Source organism: Canis lupus, chromosome 24, assembly GCF_011100685.1.
Source record: "Canis lupus familiaris isolate Mischka breed German Shepherd chromosome 24, alternate assembly UU_Cfam_GSD_1.0, whole genome shotgun sequence".
Lineage (NCBI taxonomy): Eukaryota > Metazoa > Chordata > Mammalia > Carnivora > Canidae > Canis > Canis lupus.
This window is the reverse complement of record NC_049245.1, coordinates 17,932,694-17,943,624: the sequence shown is the minus strand read 5'-3', so window position 1 is coordinate 17,943,624 and position 10,931 is coordinate 17,932,694. Positions and strand designations below refer to the sequence as shown.

The 10,931-nt window shown below is 44.7% G+C and overlaps 1 protein-coding gene across 1 annotated transcript in view; it reads left to right on the top strand.

Annotated features, from left to right (window-relative positions):
- Positions 1–1,183: 1,183 nt before the first annotated feature.
- PANK2 (pantothenate kinase 2) overlaps positions 1,184–10,931 on the top strand; it is a 29,820-nt gene continuing 20,072 nt past the window's right edge. The window contains exon 1 of the mRNA XM_038571703.1: positions 1,184–1,350. The gene's annotated coding sequence lies outside the window, so the exon portion shown is untranslated. The remainder of the gene's footprint in view (positions 1,351–10,931) is intronic.

Genomic DNA, 10,931 nt, shown 5'->3' with positions numbered 1-10,931 from the left:
TAGGTTCACACCAGAGAGTAGAGAGACATATTTATTTGGGAGGACAAAACGCCTTCTAGTAACTTATTGGAATTTTACTGAATCTGTGTCTTTTGGTTACTGGAAGGCAGAGAGCAGGTGAACTTCTCAGGAATCCAGGCTCTGTCATTTTTTAAGCTGTGTGCCTCTGGTTAAGTTTTCTTCATCGTCCCAGTGATGCTGGGAGGATTAAATGACATGTAAAGGCACTTTGTACACTGTAAAAGCCAAAAACCAAACTACCATATTTCAGGTGTTGTTTTGCTCTTGGGGGTCATCTTGGCAGCCTTGGATGATGAGAGTGATTCCTGATTCTTCAGAACTCACCGCTTGGATGAAAGCTCCCTCAGGTTAAGGAGGACTATATTGGTGGTGGTGGGGGAGGGGTGGTAGACAGGCCACACTGGGCACCGAGATTTAGAAGACTAGCTACAGGTGTTCTTGGTTCTTGTAGTAACCATCTGGGGTGGCTTCTTGCAGGAGCTGGAATTTCCAGAGTTTGGATATAGGGTTTCCAGAGTTATCCCTACAGTGAGGGGGGCTAGTTTGGAGGGAACATGGTTAGTTTTGTTCAACAGGCAATAGAGAAGCTCATCTTTTTTTTTTTTTTTTTTTTTTTTTTTTTGTTCAGCCGGCTACTAGCAGTCACTACTGGAAAGGTGAAGAAAATGAGGGCTATCGTCCAAGGAACATTGCAGCGTCCCAAGGGAGGCACTTACCAATGATTAGCAAGCTAGAAAAGCCCACTGTCCCGCTCAACTTGATGGAGCGAGGGAGTGCCTTGAGGGTAAAGAACAAGGCGGGATCATTTCAGGCTAGGGTAGCCTTTGGAGAGGAATGGTTGAAAGGGCCTTCGGTAGATGAGTGGTCACTACCTCAGGGCTGGAGAGGACTATGGTCCCGCCGCCTCCCACCCCCCTGCAAAGGGAAGATAACGATTAACGCGCGCGCCCGCACTCCTAACGACCCAGGCTCCAAGGGAGCCACCAGATCTGCGTCCCCCCAGGGCGCCGCACCGAAAAGGAGAACAGACCGTCCTTCAAGGCCAACCCCACTCCCCGGCTCCCACACCCCCGCCTTCAGCACCGGAGAGTGGCGACGGATTTATAACCCACCTCTTTCTCCCAGTTGCCATGGAGACCAGCCCCAAGTCCTTTCATTCCTTCTGGTACCCGGAACATTTCTCCGACGCAGGCGGAACGGCGCGGGGCTCGGCGCTGACGCGCCCGTGGCCGCGCTGGGGGACAGAGCGGTGGTAAAAAAAAATGTAGCGCGGAGGGGCTGGCGGTCTCGACGGCAACGGCGGCACCGAGGCGACGGACAAAGGCTAAGGTCAGCCGCGGTTCAAGCCTCCCTCCCCGCCAACGGCCAGACGCCGGGGGGCACAGCGCTGGGCGGGAGGAGGGTGCGGGCCGCGAGAGCCCCGCCGCGGCGGGGGGGGGGGGGGCGGGGGCCGCGGAGGCCCGGGCGCGCACCTGTCCGTCCACCTGCGCGGGCGGGCGCGCCGGCCCCTCCACCCACCTTGGGCGGCGCCGCCATCACGCTCCCCTCGGCAACACCGCCTCTCAGCGGCCGAGCGCGGATCCCCTCCCCCGCCGCTCTCCGCCCCGCCCCGGCCCGGGAGCCTTTCATTGGACGGAGGCGCGGTCGATCCGCCTCGAGGGAGGGAGACGATTGGGCGCGAGGCCGTCGTGCCGCCCCCGGCCTATGCGGATTGGCTTGCTGCGCGTTGGCGCAACGGAAGAGGCGGCCGGCGGAGGGTGCGCTTCTGCTCGGGCTGGGCTGCCGCGGAGGAGGCGACGAGGGGCTCGGCGCTGGGGGCCTGGCTCGGGCGGCAGCGGTGGCTGCTGCGGATGGGAGCGGGCCGGCTCGGCATGGCCACGGAGCGCCACGGCAGAGCGGCCGACGCCTCCGCCTCGTCGGCTGGGGAGCCGGCGCCGGGAGGGCCTGGTGGGCGGCGGCGGGAGCTGCTGCGGCGCCGGGCGAGCAGCGCGTCGGAGCCCCCCGTCGGCGCCTCGGCCTCGGCCTCGGCCTCGGCGGAGGGCGTTCGGCGAAGCCGGCCTGGCTCCTACAGCGGCGCCCCCTCGGTCTCCCGCCAGCGCGTCGAAAGCCTTAGGAAGAAGCGGCAGCGTAAGTGCCCGGCGGGTCGTCCTCGCGACTCGCCCTGCCCCCTTCCGGCCCGGCCGCCGTTTTTCCCGCGCGCCGGTGCGGGGACAGTGCCCCCGCACGGTGGCCCCAGGTTGGTGCAGGGGCTGTCAGCCGACTGGAGGCCTTGGGTGCAAGCTCGGGGGATCGGGGATTCGGGCCCCGCCCGCCCCCAGCCCTCGCGCGCATTGGTCCGCGCTCCCGGGTTAGGGAAGTGGAGGGGCTTTACCCAGGACTCTCCCGCCCCTTCGCTCCTGGCTCCTTGGGTAGTCTTTGCCCGCGAGTCACGTGATTTTATCCCTGGGTAGGCTGCTTTTGACTCTTTCCACCGCCTCCCCTCCCCCTCAATCCTTTGAATCGCCAATGTCTGTCTTCCGTGGGTTTCCAATCCCTTTAATCTGAAGATTTCAGGCTTCCTGGAAAATGATTCACTGGCCCTTGAGTTGCTTGCAGGCCTAAAACTGGATTCCGTATTCTGTGCACTTAAGCTTTGGCTGCTTTTCCTCCCGTGAGAATTCGGGTCATTTCTCGCCAGATACGTCTGTTTTCTTTGCATTTATTTGCTGATACTCACGATTCAGGACTGTAGCATTCTGGGCATGAAGGCTTTATCTTTTGAGGGAATCTCGCCTTGGCAGTTGCACGTGCTCTTTCCGGAGAATCCGTTTCTTCATTTTATTATCAGGCTGCTTTTTCTGCATTGTGGTCTAGTCCAGATATTTCCTTTGCTTTTCAGGTCTTCGTTTCAGGTGCTCTTGTCTAGCAGCCCTTGCTACTGTTGAAAGTATCCACTGTCTTAATACTCTAGTATGAGCTTTATCACATAGTGTCATTTTACATAGGGTTAGATTTTTTTTTCTGTCGTTGCCAAATTTCTCTTTCAGGAAATCAGCTTGTTTTAAATGCAGATTATAAGAGTGAGGGAAAGTGGCAGGATGAGTGTGAGGTCTTTATCTTCTATCTTAGCCCAACCACCTGGTTGGTTTACTTTTATCTTCTGCGGTTGGATGATTAAATGTTAAATGTAGCCCTGTTTCGCTGTGAAAAATTTGGGAGTCTCGATTATTTTGTCCTTTTCTATTGGAAGAGGGATTAACTGCTTTCAACCTATATCATTTTTCGAGCCAGTTACCTGGTCTGTTTTTTTATTTGAGAAGCATCTGATTTTTAAGCAATGTACAATATTCCTTAATGGTTTTGTACTACATTGTTAGAAATGGATGTAAATTCCAGAGACTTAGCAAATAAGAATCCCAGCCGTGCAGCCAGCTCTTTTTGGCCATTGGCCATAAGGATTCCTTTTTTTTTTTTTTTTTAAGATTTTATTTATTTATTCATGAGATACACAGAGAGAGAGAGAGAGGGGCAGAGACACAGGCAGAGTGAGAAACAGGCTCCATGCTGGGAGCCTGATGTGGGACTCGATCCCGGGACTCCAGGATCACGCCCTGGACAGAAGGCAGGTGCTAAACCGCTGAGCCACCCAGGGATCCCCAGCCATAAGGATTCTAAGTGAGTATTGTATTTTGGGTGTTTGCAGTGTTCAGGTACTCTTAAAAATTTTTGCACTCCAGGATCGCGCCCCAGGCCAAAGGCAGGCGCCAAACCTCTGAACCACCCAGCGAGTCCCACTTCGGGCTCCTGACATGGGGCCTGCTTCTCCCCCCTCCTGTGTCTTTGCCTCTCTCTGTCTATAATAAATAAATCTTTAAAAAAAAAAAATTCAAGGGTAGCACTCCTCAAAAAAAAATTTTTTTTTTTTTTGAACTCTTCTGAGAGCTTTAATGACTCATTAGTACTCATAACTCTGAGGTAGGTGGTAGTATTTCATTTTACAGATGAAAAAACTCTGGCACATTTGCCTCTTGTAAAATGGCTTTTGAGAGGTGGAATAGAGATGTAAATTCAGGAAGTCCAGCTTCATACATCCTCTTTAACCACTGTGCTTTATTAAATTGTTCATATTCTGTTAGCTGTTTCTTCATTGCTCTAAATCCAAGCATAATCTTCATCTTTTGTATTCAAGGTTTACCTGGTGGTGAAAATTTCTAGCTACTGTGGAAGTGCTTCCAAATTTTGAACATAAAAATGACCTTGGAAGTTAAAAATGAAGATTCCGTGGGTCCAACTTTTTTTTAAAAATCAGAATCTGGAGAGAGTTCTAAGAAGCTGCATTTTAAAAGTCGTATTGTGTAGGTACAGGTGGCTTAGACAGCTCTGGAAAACTCTGGTTTAGACTATAATGGGGAATGGGGTAGCATATAAGGTGATTTTGAGATGTCTTTTAAGGAACGAAGACAAATACGTTGTAGGACTTATTTTTTGTTTTTATGTCTGATATTTGCCATGGTTCCCTTTACTGCTTTCTGTGATAAATCATGAAAGCTCTCTCTCAGGTAATGAGACCTGCCAAATAAATAAACAAAGTATTGTTCTTCCATTTGTTTTTTCTTTTACTACTCAGGGATGTACCTGTTAGATGGAGAGGCATCCTGTTGATTGCTGAACCCTCCAAGAATGGTTTTTAACTTTGAGAAAATTGAAAAAAGACTAAATCTCTGATTTTATCTTTGGGAAAGTTGGGTATAGGGTGGTGCCACCATTCTTTTGAGATTAACAAGCCCGGTTCTGATGTCCTTACAATACTTGTCTAAAGGAAGGAGACTAGTTGTCATTTGAAACTAGAAGGAGCTACTCATTTTATTTTAGGAATTCTTGTGGGCCCTGGTTGCAGTCCTGTTTGCTACACATGTTCCCTAGAGCAGTGTGATTCTCAAACCTGTTCTCATCCTGGACTTAACACAGGCATTAGGGAGGCTAGGCATGTCTCTGGCTAAGAAGTTCTTTGGAAGTTTTAGATTAGGTGGACTGTCTCCTAGGATTGAGGATTGAGAGATTGAGAGATTGAGAGAAATACCAAGTAAAGAATGATTTAACATGATGGAAACAAAGATGCTAATGATAGCTATATAGTGCTTACTTGTTTATGTTAGATACTGCTGTATATTTTATAGACATATCATTCAAGTCTTACAGCTATCCTGTGTGGTAGGTATTTTTTTATCCTGGATTTCCAGATGAAGAAACAATGTTAGTGAAATTTGTCCTTTGTCCAAGGGCATAATAGTGAGTTGATAATGGAGCTGTCTTTTTAGATGTCTGACTTCAGACCAGTGTTCTTGACTCTTCCCATTTTTGAGTGGGGGAAGGTACATGCAGTGTAATGCAGAGCAGTTCTCGCATGGAATCACTCAGAAGCTTAAAAAAAACCCTTCAGGTCTGCAAGAGTCTAAACATCTGTTTAACCTTTTAAATTTTATTGAGGCATAGTTACATACAGCAAAATGTGCAATTTTGACAAATGTGTACAGGCATGTAACAAGAGAACATGTATTTTAATTGAGGGTCCCACATGTGCAGCAGATGTGCAGGAGGTGTGGGAACCTGCGATGAGAGTGCCTTGTGGGTCGGGGCATGAGCTGGATCTTTGCAGGGGACTCTCAAGCATGTTGTAGCACGCCAGAGAGATCTTTGGGACATACTGCTTTTGGACTCATACCAGTCATGGAGTATCCTTAACCGCCATTGATCTAGAAAATAAAGCTTTTGTTTGTAACTTGACGATACTAGCCTGGCAAATGGATTGGTTATCCTTGGCTTTTGGGGAGCATCAGTATTGGCAGGATGGAATTGGTGGTGCTGGGGCCCTGGGAGACTGCCCCTTATTAGGTACAGTGTTTCATCTTCAGCTGGGGAATTAGGAAAGGCTGCCTGTTAGGAGCTCAGGAAAAAAGATTTCTGTTGCTTTATAGCCTGTTTTTGAGAGACAGAATGGGAAAGGATGCTTTTTAACCTCTTTATCAACTTTAAATCTAAATGAAATCAAAGTAACTTGGCCCTTCATTCTGGATGTACAACAAATGTGAAGCATTAAGCAGGGCCTAAAAATAGTCCAATTATGCAGCTGTGTAAAATGGTACGGTATGTTATTTTAGGGGCTATATGTATGAATCATGCGTTTAGGCAATATGTTTGTTCTGTGTTGGTATCCCTGCCCTCTTTTTATCTATGGGGTATCGTATGCAAGAAGTGATGTATACTATTAAAAATCTTTTGCTTAAACACATGTTAAAAGGAGAGAGAAGGAATACAATAGACTGTAGGCTGTTAGAAAAGAATAGTTATTTTGACTGGTCATTTAAAAGAACAGTGATGTTTATTGGGCTTAAATTTATAACCTAGTGAGCATTTTTCAGGTTCATATCATGGGGTATCTTTATTTTTAGGCACTGTTCTTTGTCATTGTATTATGTTCTTTATCAGTTTATGTCAGTAAGACTGACTACCATGTGAAGACCCCTTTTCTAAATAATGGCTTGAAGTTTTCTTTCTAAAAGTGGAAGCCATCTTTAGTTTCTAAGTAGTTTATTAGGTTTTGTGTGTTTATATTTCCTGAATGTAGAATTTATTATTGAGTCTGGTGGTTTGATAATATATAATATTTTATAAGGATCTAGTCACCAAGTTAAAACTATTTTGGGAATAAGAATAATTATTATTAAAGTATGTCTTTTAAGGTGGGGCCAAGGATTGCTGCATAGACCAGCCTTGAGGTTTGGGTTTGCAATATCTTAACCAGTTGTGGTCTGGTAAAGATGTAGTTGTAATGTTGGAAAATTGAACACTTTTATAAACCATTTATTTTCCATTGGAAGGCATTTCAATTGTTGAGAACCATTATGAGACAGACATGATGCTACAGATGGTTTTACGTAAAACCTGTGATGGAGAGTAAATTCTTTCTAGAAATGTGTCCTAAGTCAAGTATGGATTGTCTAGATTGAGTACCATGAGGCCTTACATCAGGAAATAGGCTAAGGGTTGCAAATGCACTAAAATTAATGGTATGACTCACTAATTAGAAGTGATAAATAGGTGTTCTGTTGGTGAGATAGGAAGAATGTGGTGATATAGCAAAAGTTCCTTTTTCCATGACTTTTCCCACCAGAAGCACAGTGTTTTGAACAAGTATTGGAAAGCTTATTACAGTGTTCATTATATTATAATATCTGGGGCACTCTTGCTGACAGTGATAGGAATCTAAACCCCTTTGGACAGGCTGAATGTTGAGAAATAAAATTTTGTGGTCCGACACAATTCTCACAGCCATTATCAGAGAACCTGTGTTTAATGGACCTCCCATGCTTCTCAGTGTTTCTCCATTCTTGGATATGTAAATGGTTTGATGAGTACACAGAAAAATCCTGAAGTGGTTAATGGCTATAATGAGCATATGAACTGAGTTTTGGTTAAGCCTTTTTTTTTTTTTTTTTTTTTTTTTTTTTTTAAGATTTTACTTATTCTTGAGAGACACAGAGAGAGAGTGAGGGAGAGAGAGAGAGAGGTGGGCAGAGACCTAGGCAGGGGGAGAAGCAGGATCCATGCAGGCAGCCTGATGTGGGACTTGATCCCGGGACTCGAGAGTCCTGCCCTGAGCCAAAGGCAAACGCTCAACTGCTGAGCCACCCAGGCATCCCTCCTTATTTTTCTTTATATATATTGTCGATCCTCCTAATTATTTAAGTAAGTGATTTTTACTCAACTGCTTTTTAATTTTATTTATATGTGTTCTGTGCTCTTAGGTTTGTATAGGTACTTGTGGAAAGAGGCTTTTTAGCAAGTCTAAGATTGAGTCCCACCTCTGCCTTTTCTTGACTGTGACGTTGGGCTCTTTTGCACTTCTGTCTTCTTATTTTGCTTTTTTTGGAGGGGGGTGAAGGGGGAGAGGGAGAGAGAGAATCTTAAGCAGGCTCCACACCCCATGTGGAGCTGGACGCAGTACTCAATCCCAGGACCCTGAGATCATGACCTGAGCCAAAATCAAGAGTTGGTTGCTTAACTGACTGAGCCACCCAGATGCCCCTACAGTTTCATTTTTTATTCTGTAAAGTGGGATGATTATAGTAATTGCCTTATATGGTTGTTGCAAACATTAAATAAGCTAATATAGTCAAATGTCTAATATAGTGCTTGGCTGTTAATAGATGATCATTTAAAATATAATAGCCATATATTAATGTTTCAGTTTCTTAAAGAAATGGGAGTAAAGCTTAATTTACAGTCTTCCATTGGTCTTAGATATGTCCAAACCTTCAGGTTTCAACCCTGTTGATGTGATATGTTTGTTGGTGGAGTGCTGTGTCTTTGGTAAACACAAGGTTGGCAGTTGATAGTTAAAGAATGGTGCTGCAGATAGAAAAACAGGAATCAAATTTCCTTGCTGCCATTATATTCAGTGCTCTTGTGTTCTTAAGTGAAGAAACTTTTCTTGTAAGTGCCAGGGACAGACTTTCATGACTTGTGCCAGGCTGGGTTAGGCCTGTCCGTAGAATTTTTGTAGGTGTGAAAAAAGATTGAGGACTATCCCTGGGACTGATGTGGAATGGCTGCTGGGGGCAGTCAATCACAGTGTTCTCTTTAGAATTGCATTGACATTGTTAGACTAACTTGACATTAGTCAAGAGAATTGACATTTTAGTAATACTCAATGCTTTTTCCTGGAACAATGTACATCTTTACACTGCTATGATTTTCAGTACACTATTTTAATAGTGATTGTACATAGTTTTAAGATTTATTTCTAGGTATTGTTATATGTGACATTTTCCATGTCATTTTCTTGTTGGGTTTTGCTTATTATATAGGAAAAGCTATTGGTATTTGTATATTTTTTTTATCCACATACTAAAAATTTTTTTATTGTTACTTTATTTTTTAAAGATTTTATTTATTCATGAGAGATAGAGAGTGAGAGAGAGGCAGAGACACAGGCAGAGGGAGAAGCAGGCTCCATGTAGGGAGCCGGATGTGGGACTCAATCCTGGGTCTCCAGGATCACACCCTGGGCCGAAGGTGGCACTAAACCGCTGAGCCACTGGGGCTGCCCTGTTCTGTTATTTTACAGGCTTTTTTTTTTTTTTTTTTTTCTGTTCTGTTATTTTAATTGATACTCTTAATTTTAATTTTTTGGACTCTGTTGAGGTAATTTCTAATGTGAAAACCATCTTTTGGGGATGCCTGGGTGGCTCAGTGGTTGAGCCTCTGCCTTTGGCTCAGGGCATGATCCAGGGATCTGGGATTAAGTACCGCATCAGGCTCCCTGCGAGGAGCCTGCTTCTCCCTCTGCCTGTATCTCTGCCTCTCTGTGTGTGTCTCTCATGAATGAATAAATAAATCTTAAAAAAAAAAAAAAAGAAAGAAAAAAACATCATTTGTGTACTGAGAAAAATCTCTATTGACCATGATGTATTACTCCTCCTGCATAACTGTATTCTGCTGTTTAATAATTTTTATTTATGTATTTTTTAAAAAAGATTTTATTTATTTATTGATGAGAGACACACACAGAGAGGCAGAGACACAGGCAGAGGGAGAAGCAGGCTCCATGCAGGGAGCCTGATGCGGGACTTAATCCTAGGTCTCTAGGATTACACCCTGGGCCGGAGGCAGGCGCCAAACTGCTGAGCCACCCAGGGGTCCCCCTGTTTAATAATTTAATACAATTTGTTGTGAGATATTTTTTTTTCTAGTTTTGATATGAGGTTAGAATGACTTAGGAATCTTTTTAGATTTTTCTGTGCTCTAGAAGCTCTTAAAAGTTTGCCTGGAAACCATTAGGACTTGGTGCTTTTTTTGTTCTTTAGGTGATGGATCTTTGACATCTTTTTAAAATTTCTCAGTGCTTTTGCTTTTTGATTAAAAAAACATTTATTTGAGAGTGAGGGATCAAGAGAGAGCACAAAAGCAGGGGAGAGGGAAAGGGAGAAGCAGACTCCCTGCTGAGCTGGGATTTGGGTCTCCATCCTAGGATGCTGGGATCATGACCTGAGCTGAAGGCAGATACTTAACCAACCGACTGAGCCACCCAGGTGCCCCATGGGTATATACTCTTTTAACTTTGAATTTATTTATTTTAATTTTTTATTATTTTTTTTTAAGGAAAAGCTGTATCTTCTTTCTTGGATACCAGAAATTTGTCTGTTTTAATGGCTTTTTAAAATCTTGATTTTATTGATCAGCTCTACTGTGGCTTTGTTCATGATGGTGATGGTGTTTTCTAATTTCATTTACATCTTGCTTTTATTTTTAATAATGCCCTTCTGCTTGGGGCACTTGGGTGGTGCAGTTGATTGCCCAACTCTTGGTTTCAGCTCCGGTTGTGATCTCAGGCTTATGAGATCGAGCCCTGCATCAGGCTCTGTGCTTAGCACAGAGTCTGCTTGAGATTCTCTCTCCCTTTTTTCTCTGCCCTTCCCACTTGTGTGCATGCTCACTACTCTCTCTCAAAGAAATCTTTTTTTTTTAATAAAGATTTTATTTATTTATTCATGAGAGACACAGAGAAAGAGAGAGGCAGAGACACAGGCAGAGGGAGAAGCAGGCTCCATGCAGGGAGCCCGATGTGGGACTTGATCCCGGGACTCCAGGATCATGCCCTGGGCCGTAGGCAGGCGCTAAACCGCTGAGCGCTGAGCCACTTGGGCTGCCCTGTTTTTGTTTTTGAACTGATTTTTTTTCCATAGTTGTTTGAAGGTCATATGTTCATTTTTTTTTTCTTCTGGAGTTACCTGTAAATTTTGATGCATTTAAACCATCACTTCTTTCTTTTTATTTAGAATTAATCAGAATGTGTGTCTTCTTTCCTCCATCAAGACAGAACCTGCAGTTTGCTTCACTTCCCTCTCCTTTCTCTTCCTTCTTCAACTTCC